Source organism: Cricetulus griseus (genome assembly GCF_003668045.3).
Source record: "Cricetulus griseus strain 17A/GY chromosome 1 unlocalized genomic scaffold, alternate assembly CriGri-PICRH-1.0 chr1_1, whole genome shotgun sequence".
Classification (NCBI taxonomy): Eukaryota; Metazoa; Chordata; class Mammalia; order Rodentia; family Cricetidae; genus Cricetulus; species Cricetulus griseus.
The window spans coordinates 125,069,527-125,085,066 of NW_023276807.1; positions in this window are offsets into that span (position 1 = coordinate 125,069,527).

The following is a 15,540-nucleotide window of genomic DNA, read 5'->3' on the forward strand; positions in this document are numbered from 1 at the left end:
GGGTGTTATTCTTCAAAATAAAGTAAAAATATTCAAGGTCCAAAAAAAGAATCAAGATTTAAGAGAAGCAGCCTAGAGGTTACTCAGTAAGATATGTTTCAACATAATGTTTTTGTATGCATACTGTTTGTGTTAATATTGCCAGAATAATACTGGTTGGCCTAAAGAAAAAAAAAAGATCAATTTGACTTTGATATTTGATCTTTGACCATGCAAACATAGGGAAACATAGTATATGGGTATGGTCAGTATTCAACTTTGGGCTGTATACTAATATTATCTTTATTATCCAAAAACTTTCTCAGCTATCATGCCTAAACTCTTTAAAACCATCTCTTCTAGCAAAAGAATTGAAGCAAATTGAAAAAAGTTTTCAAAATTTGATCACTTTAAAAAAGATTCACTTAACTTTACCGGGTGGTGGTGGCACATGCCTTTAATCCCAGTACTTGGGAAGCAGAGGCAAGCGGATCTCTGTGAGTTCAAGACCAGCCTGGTCTACAAGAGTGAGTTCCAGGACAGCCTCCAAAGCCACAGAGAAACCCTGTCTGGAAAAACCAAAAAAAAAAAAAAAAAGATTCACTTAACTTTAAATGGCACTTAACTCACTGCCATTGAGTTTAGGTATTAATGAGGATATAGGTATGCTTGAAATAATTTGATTTATAGATCTATTTTTTCAATAATTATTTGGAATTTTCTAATTTGTCCTTTATCCTGCCATTTTAAGTATATTTACAATGAAACTTATGATGCTCTTACCCCATCTTTTTTATTCTGACTCATCCAATCTATAGGAGTGGATGGCATGGCATTTAAGTTATTTTCCTTCAGTTCTACATTTTATGATTGTTTCATTTATGTAACAAGAAAGTGAAAACTATTGCTACAAAGAAGCATACTTATCACACTTGAATTGACAAATTGTAGTTGTTGATTTACCTTTCTCATTGTGATGATCAAATAGTTGACAAGAAGAGACTTAAAAAAGGAAGGAAAGTTTATTGTTCCTAATAATTTCAATAGAATGGCAGGTGGGGTGTAGAGGCAATGACAGAATGTATCTATTTTTATTGTCTCCAAAGGCATTAAACAGGGAGATGAATGCTGGTATTCAACTCACTTCTTTCTTTTGTACAGTACAGGATCTCAATCCAAGGAAGGGAGCCAGTAATTTCAGGGGGTGTCTTTCTATCTTAGTTAATCCATGGTATAAACTCCCTCATAGACACATCTTGAAATTTGTCTCCAAAGTGATTATGTATCTTGTTAAGCTATCACTCAATAGGTACCATCAGTGTTGTTTTCTCTACTTTTTGTAGACTTTTTAAATACATTTGCTGTATATAGAAATAAAGTCAGCAACAAACATGGTTTTGTTGGACTTTATAAATACAAATGTTGAGTATGCCAAAATTAAATATAGGTATGTTCTTCACCACTCAAAATTTTGGTTATTCTTCATTGCTCTTAATGATGCAACTATTGTTATCACTCCATCCCTTCCTTTTAGTTAACTTGATGAGAGGGCACTCCATCTCAAACACAGCAACTGAGCATTTGAACAGAAGACAAGCACTTAATGTGTACAGGCTGAGTGTAACAAACTTAAATGATATCTCAGAATAAACATGAAATGTTTTCTGTGACTATACATGACTGACAAGTTCTACACCCATTAATTTCCTGCTCTTTGGTGTAATTTTGAAAAATTGTATGTTGTTTTTCTTTCCTACATCCATTTTCTGTTGCTGTAAAAAATGCCTTCACTGCTTCCTTAGAAATAATAAGAATTCATCCCATTTTGTACAGCATTATAAGAGATGATTTTTGTACTTTTTGCTGTAATTAAAAAAGCACACATATTGAGAGTCTGGTTGAATCTTATGGGTGAATCACCACTGCTTTATAATCCATGGACTTATTGCATGGTAACAAAATCTTGCTGAATTTTTTCCACTTGTTCTCATTTCCGATTTATTCTTCATTCTTCCTTATTCTACTCTACTTTAACTTGGCTATGGTGATATTTTGTTTATGATCTAACAAATAAAACTTCCCTGAAGATCATAGTGCAAACCTAGCCATACTATTTAAACATACAGTCCAGGCAGATGTGGCATACACCTTTTATCTCAGCAACCACACTAAGTTATCTATAGAGGCCAGGAAGTGGTGTTATACAGCTTTAATCCCAATCCCAGCACTCAAGAGACAAAGGCAGAAAGATCTCTTTTAGTTCAAGGCCATCCTGGCTTTGAATAGATCCTGTCTAAAAGAGACTGAACTCACACAAAGGTGATCCCGGCACTTGGAGTGATATTCCTTTAATCCCAGCACAAAGTGGGTAGAGACAAAGGGATATGGCTTGGCATAGAGAGGAATACAAGGTGGGAGTGGCACTCAATAGAGTCTGAGGTTTCATAGAGAGAGATGCAGTCTGAGGAGCAGTACAATGTGAGGAACAATGAAATCTAAGCATCCTGTGGATGCAGTCTGAGGACAGGACTGCCTCTTTGGTTTGAGCATTGGTAGAGGTAAGAACTCTCTAGTGGCTGGATGCTTTGCTTCTAGGATCTTCAGCATTATCCCCAATATCCGAATGTGGGTTTTTATTGTTAATAACAATTATAATTTATGCTGCACTCTATTTTGAATCCCATGAGTATATTTTACCCAATGGGGATAAGTTCTTGAACTGTCCCTTCCTGATGCCACCACCACTACTTCACTTTTAACTCCATCTACCCTGATGACAATTGTATCACATTATGCAGTGTTCAAAACTCAAGCTATACATCATTAACTAAAGCTGTGTCTTCATCCTACCTTATATGTAACACTTAGAAGATCTTGAGGTGAATATTTAGTGAAACATGTTGAAAGTGATAAGACATCAGTATCACAAAATGACATGGCCCATTTATTGGCTGGCAGTTTGGGGGCATTGGAAGTTAACACTTGCATTCCTTTGTATATTCTAGATATGAATTACCTGATTGAAATACAGCTGGTCAGGACTTTCGCCCTTCTGTGGTTCTCTTCACTCATCTTTTTGACTCCTTGCTGTGCAGAAGGCTTTTAATATCCTGTGACCCCATTCGTTGCCAGGTTGCTATGCAGAAAATCAATGCCCATGGGTGCAACTTGAAGTGCTGTCCCCACCCCTTTTGGTACTGATTTTTATTCATTTTAGTTTTTTCTATCTTTCCTACTTTCATTAATGAGATACAATCATTTAGTCATTTTTAGTTATATAAAGAATTTCTTTTATAAGATTCATAATAGTTTCATTTATTTCCACTATAAAAGCCATTACAATTCCTTCTATTTTCATACAATATTTGGAATATACACTCTTGTGTTGGTCACGATTCATTCAATTTCTTTTTTTCCCAAGAGATTATCTTTTTATTAGTTCAAATTAGAAAAAAAGGCTACTTCACATGGCAATCCCTTCTTCTCCCTCTACCTTCCCTCCCCCCAAGCCTCCACCAGCCCACCACCTCATCCTGCCTCTGATCCCCAGGGAGGGTAAAGCGCTCCATGGGGGATCCCCAAAGTCTGTCATATCATCCTGGGCAGGGCCTAGGCCCTCCCCAATGTGTCCAGGCTGAGAGAGCATCTCTCCATGTGGGATGGGCTCCCAAAGTCCCTTCTTACACCAGGGGTAAATACTGATCCACTACCAGGGGCCCCATAGAGTGCCTAGGCCTCCTCATTGACAACTATGTTCAGGGGTCTGGATCAGTCCCGTGCTGGCCTCCCAGACATCAGTCTGAGGTCCATGCATAATTCATTCAATTTCATATATAGTACACACTTAAAAGAACACTGTTCCTGGAAAATGCACATATTTGGTAATATATATATATATATATTACCAAATATATATATGATAAAAATATATTTTATTAGATGAATATAGATTTAATAAGAGTAGAATCCTAAAATGCATATTTTCTTGAAATTTCATGTTTTATTAATTTGCACTGATAATAATATCTAATGAAAATTTGTGTTATTTATTTTTGGCAGCAAGAATGAGCTGTGATCTGGGTAGCTGTCATTTTTCACAAGGATAAAGCTTCAATGAAGCAAGTACATGATCAGAAACATAATCAAATGACTAAAAGATTTGTAAGGACTCTTAAAGAACTTAGCTCCCTTCCTCAGTTTAACAATGCGTATGTTATTTATAAGATAATGCAAACATTCTCACATCAATTCCCCATGCTACTCTTTAAAAATGTGAGAAATTGTTAACTGGAGTTATAAAAGTAAAAACCATTTTTATATTGAGTTACTACGCTACATGCGTGCAAGCAAGAATATTGCTTACTGGAATGATGTTTTCTTTGTTTTGAAATGTTCATTTTATTAACATTAAGCTCCTCTAAAATGTTTCAGTTCATATTATTTTGAGAAAAATATAAGGATATATATATACATATATAATTATTTCTTTAATGTTTTCTAGTACATGACATAAAGAGGAAATTCTGTGATTTAGATCCATTTTAAAATAGCAATAAAATAAGCAAATATAATTGATTCTTTTGCATCTGTAAATAAGTGATAACTGATTAATATTATTTAATCTTCACCCTCCCAAGGAATAATGGTACTTGTTCTCAAGAACGGACCCTAACCAAGCTCTCTGAATGTGGGTACTAGGTAGGAGACCAAGGCAGTCTATGGGACCTCTAACAGTGGAGCCAGTCATTAACTCTAGAGCACAAATGGACTTTGGGAGCCCCATTCCCTATGGAGGGATTCTATTGCAGCCCAGATACAGCCTAGGCCCTCTCTCAAATGATATGACAGACTTTGACCGTCCCTGGTGGAGGGCCTCACTATCCCTAGGGAGGAGTTGTGGGATGGGTTGCGTCTTTGTGGGGGAACTTGGGAGGATGGGAGGGTGAAGAAATGGGGAGATGGATATATAAATATGAGTAGTAATTAAAGAATTTAAATATAAGAAATGATGCAAATAGCTTTTCTTAATGGCTAAAGATTTTCTCCTCTATGAATGTGCAGTATATATTGAATAGTAGTTCTATTTAATCACTACTTCTGAAATTTTAAGTTGTTCTCAGTCTCTATATTTCTCTAATAAACAAATTCAGAGTTAATGTTTTGTGCACATTTCTTGTTTCCTTAGAATGTTTGCTTAGGTGTGACTTCCAGTGGATTATTGTTCCCCTTGGATGCCACTAGTTACTGGTATTATTAATAAATCTGTTGACATTACATCTCAATGATCACTTCAAAACCTTAATGAATTGGGGATAAAGTGGCAATTCCTGATATTATAATAGTAGCGAGGGCTGGCAAAGTGTCTAAGTAGGTAAAGGTATTTAAAGTGAAGCCTGATGATCATGTGATGGGAGAAAAGAATCTACTCCTGAAGATGTCCTCTGACCTACACACTTGCACTACCCCCACCCACCAACACACATAAACACATTAACTCAAAGTAACAGAGAAGGCAACAAGGCATAGAGGAAAAGGGTAACAAGGAATGAAGGAGTGGAGAGAGAGAATAAGAGACAACTGTAGGAGAAATGTAATAAAATGAAATAAAATATTGAATAAATTGAATTATTTAATGAACCAAGTACAAAGATCCATCCATGATCCTCCTTAAGACTTATGAATATGTTTCTCATACACTGAGAAAGCTTTCAGCTAACTGTTCAACCACTCAGATTCTGAAAATCACCATCATCTGGAGATTCACCTTGCTAATAGAGTACTCCTTTCTCAGAGGTATACATTTCCAGATTACCAGCTATAATTAGTAAAAATCCAGCCTCTAAAATTGAAGTAAACTGAGATTATTTTGTGATTCATATCTTTCTCTATTTCTCCTCATGCTATTCATCTTCAGGTACTTTCTAAATATTAATCTCTACCTTGGAGCTGGAGCTGTACTTGTGAGGATTACTTACATAAGACTCTATCATTCAACAGGTAACATGCTGTGTTTTATAACCATTACATTATTAATTCTTCTAAGTGTCATTATGAAATACTTGACATTTTGATTTTTCAATCTGAAAGAAACATAATTCTGTTTCAATGGCTTATCCTAGCAAGCCCTATATTGAGGAAAGAAACACAATTTGATGCCCAAAAACATGTTTTATGCTATACACTACACTTCAGTTCTTCCCCAAGGATAAGGCTGAGCAACACTGTGATCTCCTTAGTATATTGGAACTGAGGAACTATGTTCAAGATCCATTGACCTGTGAGCTGATTCAAAGGATATCCTGCATGTGGTGCCTTCCTAATTTGATTTATAATTAATTTTCTCACTAGGCCATGAATTCCATAAGAATAGTTAGTGGACTTATACCTGATCCTTGAGGGAACTCTAAGAGCCAAGTACACTTTAATAAATGAATGTGTTCTGTTGTTTTCATTAGGCTTATCCATGCTGGTTGGTCACAATCTGGCCTACACAGACTTCTTTGTGATTAGGCCAGTCTGACACACATTATTAAATAACCATTTGTTCTTTGCTGACAGCCACAATAAATAGTGCTATTTGATCACTGGAGAGATTTTGTAGATAATTAGCATTGTAATATTCATAAGTATTGCATGAATTATTTTTACTCCCTTTCTTACATTTCTCCTCTCTAATTTACATTCTCTTCTAAATGTGTAAAACACAATTTCCTTTTTTCACTTCATATATTTTGAGCAATTCTGCCTTATATCTTTTGCTTCATTCATATAAAAGATTTGAACAGTGTGTAAAAACATATTACATTAACTTGCAGAATATCATATTTCTAAAGGATAATATTTTGAAGTTAACAGAATTCATTAAAATTATTTAATAAAATATCCCTATATAATAATACATCCTTTACATCAATAGTTAACTGAATATACTTCAAAATATTTTTACTCATTCCTTGAGAATTTCATAGAGTGCATTTTGAGCATATTCACCCTGCATCCCAACCCATTTATTTGTCCCAAATCTGTCCCCACATCTGTGATGCTCAACTTTGTATCTTCTTCATTAAATTACTTTTTAATATCACCAGGAGAAGAACCTTGAAGGAAACTGACTCTTCTTCTGCCAGAAGCCATTATTCCTTCTTAACCCATCTATTAGGGGTAGGGTCTCATTCTCCATTCCAACTCCATGCTTGATATTGTACAAGTGACCACGGCTGGTGAGTAACCATGTCATGGCCAGAAGAAACTTTTTGCTCTAATCCTCCCTGACCTCTGCCTCCTATAATATTCTTCCCCATCTTCCATGATGGTCTTTGAGCCTTGTGGAAAGATGTGATACAGATGTTCCATTAACCCTGGAAGAAATCAGTGAAATAAAAATGAAAATATAAAGATACAGTGAAACTAAGAGTCAGTACTTTGAAAACAACAAAAAGATGGGCACACCTTTAGCTAAATTAACCAAAAGGAAGAGAGTGAAAATCATAAAACAAAGAAGGAAAAAAGAGATACGGAGAAAATTCAATCCTTTAAAATTCACATTCCTGCAACCTGGAAAAATTCTTCTTAAAAAAAACTGATGAATTTCTGTATTTATATGATGTACCAAAATTAAATCAAGGTAACATGAATAATTTAAACAGTTCCATACAAACCAATGATATAAAATAAGGAATTAAAATTTCCCAACTAAAGAAGCCCAGAGCCAGGTGGATCCAGTGTAGAATATTTTTCTATATAATATTTTGCACACTCTCTGATCTTCAGTTTTAGATCTATTATTTCAACAGATAATAAAAATAATGAAATCTACTTTTTTGTTTGCCACAAAATTTTGCTTTGGTATACTTTGTGTTACAATGTTATTTTTCCACATTATTTTGTGTGTCTGTTGTAGCATGCTCTTCAGTGTCCTTGTCTTTTTGTATTTGACCCCAATGACCTCTATCTAGTACTTTCCTTCATAATGCTTAACATATATGTAATCACTAGTATAATGTCAGACATTCATTTATCTTACCATTCCTCTAAGCACAGGGTCTAGATCTATCTTGTTTGTAATATGGTTTATATGCTTCCTAGCCTAGTGTTTGGTTCTAATAATTATGTATTAAAAACAGCTAAATAAATATTTGAAATATCAAAATATAGAAATTGATGCATGGTTTCGGATACATTTTGTTGTTACTTCTAGGTAGTAAAATGTTGCCATTTGAATCTGAAATGACCTCATAGGTTAATGTATTAAATGTGTATATTACAGCTAATGGCACTATTTTGGATGGCTGTAGAAACTTTGGAAATGGAGAGTAGCTGAACCAAAATGTTCACCATGGGTAGGGCTTTGAGGTTGGAAACAGGCCTGTGGTTTTAACTTTGTTTTTCCTTACTGGTCTTTGGGAATGTGAACAGTTTTCCTCTACTCTGTCTTCCATACCATGAAGAGCTGAAATCACAGGAACTGTGAACAAAATGAACCTGTTTCATGAAGGTTGTTTCTGTAAGGTATTTTTTTCCTATCAATGCAAACATCACTGATAGAGCTTAAAAATATTGTCATTTACATAATAAAAATAGAACATGTCTTCTAGACAAGAATTAAACAAGAGTAAGCAAAATAAAAGAAAGTCTACTGTCAGGTAATCTAATACTCATCAAAGGAAATTTATTCTTATAAAATGGTACATGCAAAATTGTAGATTTCATAATGGCATATATATATATATATATATATATATATTATATATATATATATATATGTAATTACATTTTATTTTACCTGATTCCCACTTTTAGCCTTCTTCTCCCTCAGGATGTTCCTATTCCTCACTCCAAAACAGTCCTCCATTCTGCTTCAAATTATATATATGAATATTTTATTATATAAATTATATATAATAAATATTAATAATATTAATAATAATAAAATCAATTATTATTATTACTAGAAGTAATCTCCAGGACTCCTGGAGTTACTATACCCATATTAAGCCTTATTTGAAAAGTTATTACTGTGTAATCAATAAATATCTTTTCATAAAATATAAATCAAATTTAGGTTAATTTTAATATCAAAAATAATATATAAATAATTTGTTTACACAGTAAATTATTCATGAAAATGATAAGTAAAAAGTTCTTTCTCTCTTTTTCCTCTCTCTGTGTATGACTTTTAGAAATTTGATACATGGTCCCTTTGAATCTATGAATTTGTAGTCATTTCTAGAGAATCCCTTCTTTAACACTCATTAGTAACTTAAGGGTCCAAAACCAGGAAAATTATTTTAACTTATTGATGTACCAGGAGAGGAGTGAAGGTATTAAAGTTCTAAGCATATCCTGTAGCTTTTCCAAATAAGAAGTTTCAGTATCTTTTACATATAAATTTGAACAACTATAGTAAAAATCATGCTATTCAATATTTTGTTAATTTGTGCTAATAAATTTGACCTTGTGAATCAAAGAACCAACATCCCTCATGAACATTGATGCAAAAATACTCAATAAAGCCGAGGGTAGTGTCCCACGCCTTTAATCCCAGTACTCGGGAAGCAGAGGCAAGTGGATATCTGTGAGTTCGAGACCAGCCTGGTCTACAAGAGTGGGTTCCATGGGGTTGGGGATTGGGCTGGGGGTGGGGGAGAAAGTTTGGGGGTGAGGGGAGGGAGAGGGAGAAGGGACTTGAAATAAGCTTGTTCCCTAACTAGAACTAATAAAATAAAATAAAATTTAAAAAAAAAAAAGGATGCCGGAAGGCATGCAGTTATTGACTTAGGCAAAATGCAGCTAGCTGTCTGTAGCCATCTAGTTCTATGTCAGTATCTCAAAAACAAAACCAAAATAACTCATTTTACTTGTGCACAAGCCATTTTTGGGTGTTGTGTTGTGCAGCTCCAGTCTGGGGGCAAATAGAAATTAGTTATAAATCTCTAAAAAAAAAAAAAAAAAAAAAAAAGAGTTAGTTCCGGACAGCCTCCAAAGCCACAGGGAAAATCTGTCTCGGAAAAAAAAAAAAAAAAAAAAAAAAAAAAACTCAATAAAATACTGGCAAATCGAATCTAAGAATACATTAGAAAAATCATTCACCATGATCAGGTAGGCTTCATCCCAAGGATGCAGGGATGGCCCAACATACAAAAATCCATCAATGTAATCCACAATATAAACAAACTGAAAAAGAAAAACCACATGATCATCTCATTAGATGCTGAAAAACCTTTGACAAAATCCAATGCCCCTTCACGATAAAGGTCTTGGAGATATCAGGGATAACAGCAACATACCTAAACATAATAAAAGCAATATACAGCAAACCTGCCTAGGCCTTGCTCCAAATGATATGACAGATTTTGAAGATCCCCATGGAGGGCCTCCCCTGCCTGGTGAGCAGAAAGGGGATGGGATGGGGGTTGATAGGGGGCAGGGGAGTAGGGGAGGGAGAAGGGAGTGGGATTGACATGTAAAACAATCTTCTTTCTAATTTAAATAAAGAAATAAAGAAAAAGAGAAATTTACTAGAAATCAGAATACAACCTGTGAGACATTATCTACAAAATCTATGCCAAGTCAAACAATATTTAAATGATCTATGTGATTTCTGATGTAAGGACCAACTAAGAATCTAGGCAATAGAGGATGGGCTACCTTAAATGCCCTTCTCATATAATTAGATTGATGACTACCTTAAATGTGGTCCTAGAGCTTCCATCCAGTAGCTGTGGAAGCAGAAACAGAGATCCACAGCTGAGTGCTGAACTGAACTCCTGGAATCCAGTTGTAAAGAGGGAGGGGTGATGAACAAAGGGGTCAACACTATTCTGGGGAAACCCACAGAAACAGCTGACCTGAGCAAGTGGGAGTTCATTGACCTCAGCCAGACAGCTGAGGAACAACATAGGATCAAACCAGAGCCTCTGAGCTAGGGTGATAATTGGGAGGTCTGGGCAGCCTATGGGGCTCCTGTGGTAGAACTAGTAAGTATTTATTTCTAGTGCACAAATGAACTTTGGGAGCTCAATTCACTGTGGGGTGATACCTATCTCAGTCTAAATACACAGGGGAGGGCCTAGGCCCTGCCCCAAATGATGTGACCGACTTTGATGACAACCATGGAAGGACTCACTCTCCCTGGGGAGTGGGATGGTGGGAGGAAGGAGGTGAGTGGGGAGTTGGTGGGGAGCATGTGAGGATGGGAGAGAGAGGGAACTGGGATTGATACGTAAAGTAAGATTTTTTTCTAATAAAATACATTTTTAAAATTCCAAAGAGAAAAAGTATATTAATGAAATTGCAATATATTTTAAATTATTTAAATTTGATACTCTGTCTCTCTGAAAAATCTGACCTACCTTATTCAAATTTTACTGTCAACAGTTTTAATAGTAAAAGTGTAAAGGGAGCTGGGTTGTGGTGGCGCATGCCTTTAGTCCTAGCACTCGGGAGGCAGAAGCAGGCCGATCTCTGTGAGTTCGAGACGAACCTGGTCTACAAGAGCTAGTTCCAGGATAGCCTCCAAAGCCACAGAGAAACCTTGCCACAAAAACAAACAAAAAAATATGTAAAGGGAAACAAATAGAAAATCCTTTATCCAACAGTGAGAAACACTAAACAAAAATATGTGGTAGTTAATTAAGCCACAAAGATGTGTTGTGCTCAGTTAAGAAACTGGACTTATAACCTGCCATGTCAATGCAAATAACTTTGTAAGCATGTAATAAGGATTAATCTATAGTTTTTGTTGACTTTTGCAGGCAGGTATACATATGTGCACCCTCATTAGCAATCATATGAGAGACCATTAATTGCATGCTAGTTATCTATTAAAGATAGCAGTGACCATAAAGCAGCTGTAGGTTAACCATAGGTTTCTCACTACTGGTGTTTTCATCATGTTGGACTATGACTTTTGTACATATTTAAAAGGTATGCATATTTTATGTTGCTACTGACCATGAATGAGAAGAGTAGATGTTGAAATTTAGTTTGAAATCATTGTACTTCCACTTCACATTCTTTTTAAGTAAATTGTTTTTAACAGATTTTAGTAACTTCTATTAAAAATTGTCTGTTTTGCTTTGATGTCACTGTATGGATCCATTTATTGATAATATGGAACTGAGCAAACAGTAGCAAATATAATAATGAAATTATATTATACTATATTTGTCTTTGTTATTTAAATTAGAAACAAGTTTGTTTTGCATTTCAATCCCAGTTTCCTCTCCCTCCTCTCCTCGCCTGACCCCCCTTTCTGCTCCCACTGGGAGGGTGAGGCCCTCCATGAAGGATCTTAAAAGTCTGTCATATCATTTGAGTAGGGCCTAGGCACTCCCCTGTGTGTCTAGGCTGAGAGAGTATTCCTCTATGTGGAGTGGCCCTGAAAGTTCACTTGTTATACTAGGAATAAATACTAATCCACTACAGATGCCCCATATATTTCCAAGGGCTCCTAGCTGACACCCACTTTCAGGGAGTCTGGATTAGTCCTATGCTGATTTCCCAGCTCTCAGTCTGGAGTCCATGAGCTCCACTTTTTCAGGTCAGCTGTTTCTGTGGGTTTCTCCAGCCTGATCTTGACCACATTGTTCATCATTCCACTCTCTCTACAACTGGATTCCAGGAGTTCAGCTCAGTGTTTAGCTGTAGGTGTCTGCTTCTGCTTCCATCAGCTACTGGATGATGGCTCTTGGATGGCATATAATGCAGTCATCAATCTCATTATTGAAGAAGGGTATTTAAGGTAGCCTTTTCACTATTGCTTAGATTGTTAGTTGAGGTCATCCTTGTATATCTCTGGACATTGCTTTAATGACAGATTTCTCCTTAAATCTACAATGGGTCCCACAATTATGGTATCTCTTTTCTTTCTCTCCTCTATTCTTTCCCCAACTCTACCTTCCTGCTCTCTCATGTCCTTTTCTCCCCTTACCTTCTCCCTACTAACCAAAGTAATGCTAGTATTTTTATCAAAACAAACTAATGATTTATTTTAATGTATAAGTAACTTAAAATGGAATTCATAAAATTTATTTATTTTGATAATTAATCTTTAGTTTGATTAATAAACTAATTAATAAACTAATTAATAAATTAATAAAACAGAAAAATAGGGATCACTAGTATGGGTTAAATTGGATAATAGCATGAAATTTGCAATATGAAAAGAGATATTGGAAAAATACAGATGGATTTTGATACAAAAAGAGAAGAATGAATAACATAATAACATTAAGGATACTTGTTAAACTCTCAAGAAGTCATATTATTTTATATATACCTAAAATGGTTTTATATATATATATATATATATATATATATATATATATGCATATATACATATTAACATGTATATATGTAGTTTATAAGATATCCTAAAGTTATATCACTTGGCTTGATAATGCTATCCACATGAGCCATAGTCTATATTAAAACATCTCAGTACCAAGCACAAGGAATCTTTGTTTGGGTTGTCTAAATGCCTCCTAAACAATATAGACTACTACTTTTGTGAAATAAATCCCTATTTCTGAAGACATCAAAATCTTTGGACACAGGAAGAGTCAATGTGTCTAGGACCTGAAATCCTTCCACCTGAGGAAGGTAATATAATTCTCATAGTACCAGAAGTTGCAATGCAAGAATCCATGAAGGAAGCAATCTCTAATATTTCCCAGCTGTGATGCCTACTAATCGAAACAATAAAGAGCTGGTCAAGACATCCCTAAAAGGATAATAATGGCACAAATATCTGGCTATAGCCAACAGCTGTCTAGTTGGACTTAAGGCCCTCTCATCTGGAGAAATCCATACCTGGTACAAGAAACTTAGTCAATTACAGAGGAAAGTGAGGTATGGATTTTAGAAGAGAACTAGCACCACTTTACAAGACCAGACAAATTCTTAACTGCATAATATAACTTACACTTATACCTACTAATAATTGTTGCTTTCAGTCCATATCAAGAAATCTTCTCTCTGTAGCAAACAAAGGCAATTACAGAAAACAACAACTGGACAAAACACAGAGATAAAATGATCATTGGGTACCAGTCCCAACAGATACATTTATAGCAAACTTCTGTACCCAAGGCTCAAAGAACATGAAAGGATAAGAATGATAGGAAAATCCAAAAGTCTGGTTTTAATGTGTCTCTTCTTCAAGAACATGGCTGCATAAACAAGACTTGAACAAGGATACCACAACTGACATGTTAACACAGAAGGGAAAAATGTAATGGCCCCACCCTTAAACAAAGAACAAAGTATTAACAATTAAGAATGAATTCTGAAAGAGGCAGAATTACTTTCTTCTAGAAATGGACCCACAATTGTTTATCCAATAAAAGGATGTCAGCCTTTAAATATTGTATAAGGAAACAACAATGAGCAGACTGACTGAGCAGGTTGGGTTTATATATGTATGCATAAATATAGTCACAAATATAAATAACAATAATAAAGAAAAAATACCCCTAATTTTAGAGGGATTGAAAGGAGTCAATGACAAGGATTGAAGGGAGAAAACATGGGAGTGTTTAGAAGGAGGAATGGAGAGACATGATGTAAATAAATTTTAAAAGAAATGAGATCCTTTGTTGCTCCACATCCTCAGTAGCATTTTCAACAGTGCTCTAGTATTTGTCCACCCTAATAAATATGAAGTAGTAAAATGAAAAACAGTGCTGTGATAAAGTGAAAGAAATCTTTATATTTATTTTAATACTTTTATTTAGTAGTTTTTTATATCTCATATTTATTTTTAATATTATATAAGCTGCAAAAGGCATGTAAAAGGATAGCACTTTTCCCAATGTATTTCATTTATGTAATCTGTTATTAAAACAATATTATATCATTTTCCAAATTTTTATTTTTTGAGATGTATGATATGAAATGCTGATATTTAATATTTTTCTAGTCCTAGAGAGTAAGTCTAAGTCTATGACTGATCCTTTATAAGTGTGGCAAGTAGTTTTGACTAAAGTATTTTTGAGACAACTTTGTAAAGCTGTCAATGGCCTTCGTATTTAACTCTCAGTTGTGAATACAAAACAACATAAACCATTGTCAAATGTTGTATTTGTAAAAAACTATAGGCTATATCCAAGAATGGTGAGAATTATTTCTCTGCAGGTGTCTTAACAAGTACAGATGGTACAATCTATTTCCCGCAACTCACCACTCAGTTTCAAGAGAAACATGTAATAGTGAATTTTACACCTTAAAATGCACCCCCAGGAATTTGGATAAACTAAAACTGCTTGAGGGGATAGATTATTGAATGTCTTTTCACACGATATTAAAACAGGATCAAGAACTTCTGTAACCCAGCAGTAAACAGTAAACCGTCTTGCTATCCTAATGGAACAGCTATTTAGAGCAGTTTCCACTTGTTTGTTTCAAGAAAAAAAAAGCACAAGGATGAGAAGAAAACAAGAACAAGAGGGGACTATGTGGGAGACACCAGGCAAGTAGTGTTAGCTGCCTAGTAACCAGAGTAGGTGTAGGTGTCCACTCCATAGCTGCTTCATCTTTATACGTTAAGTTGGGGCAGATCTG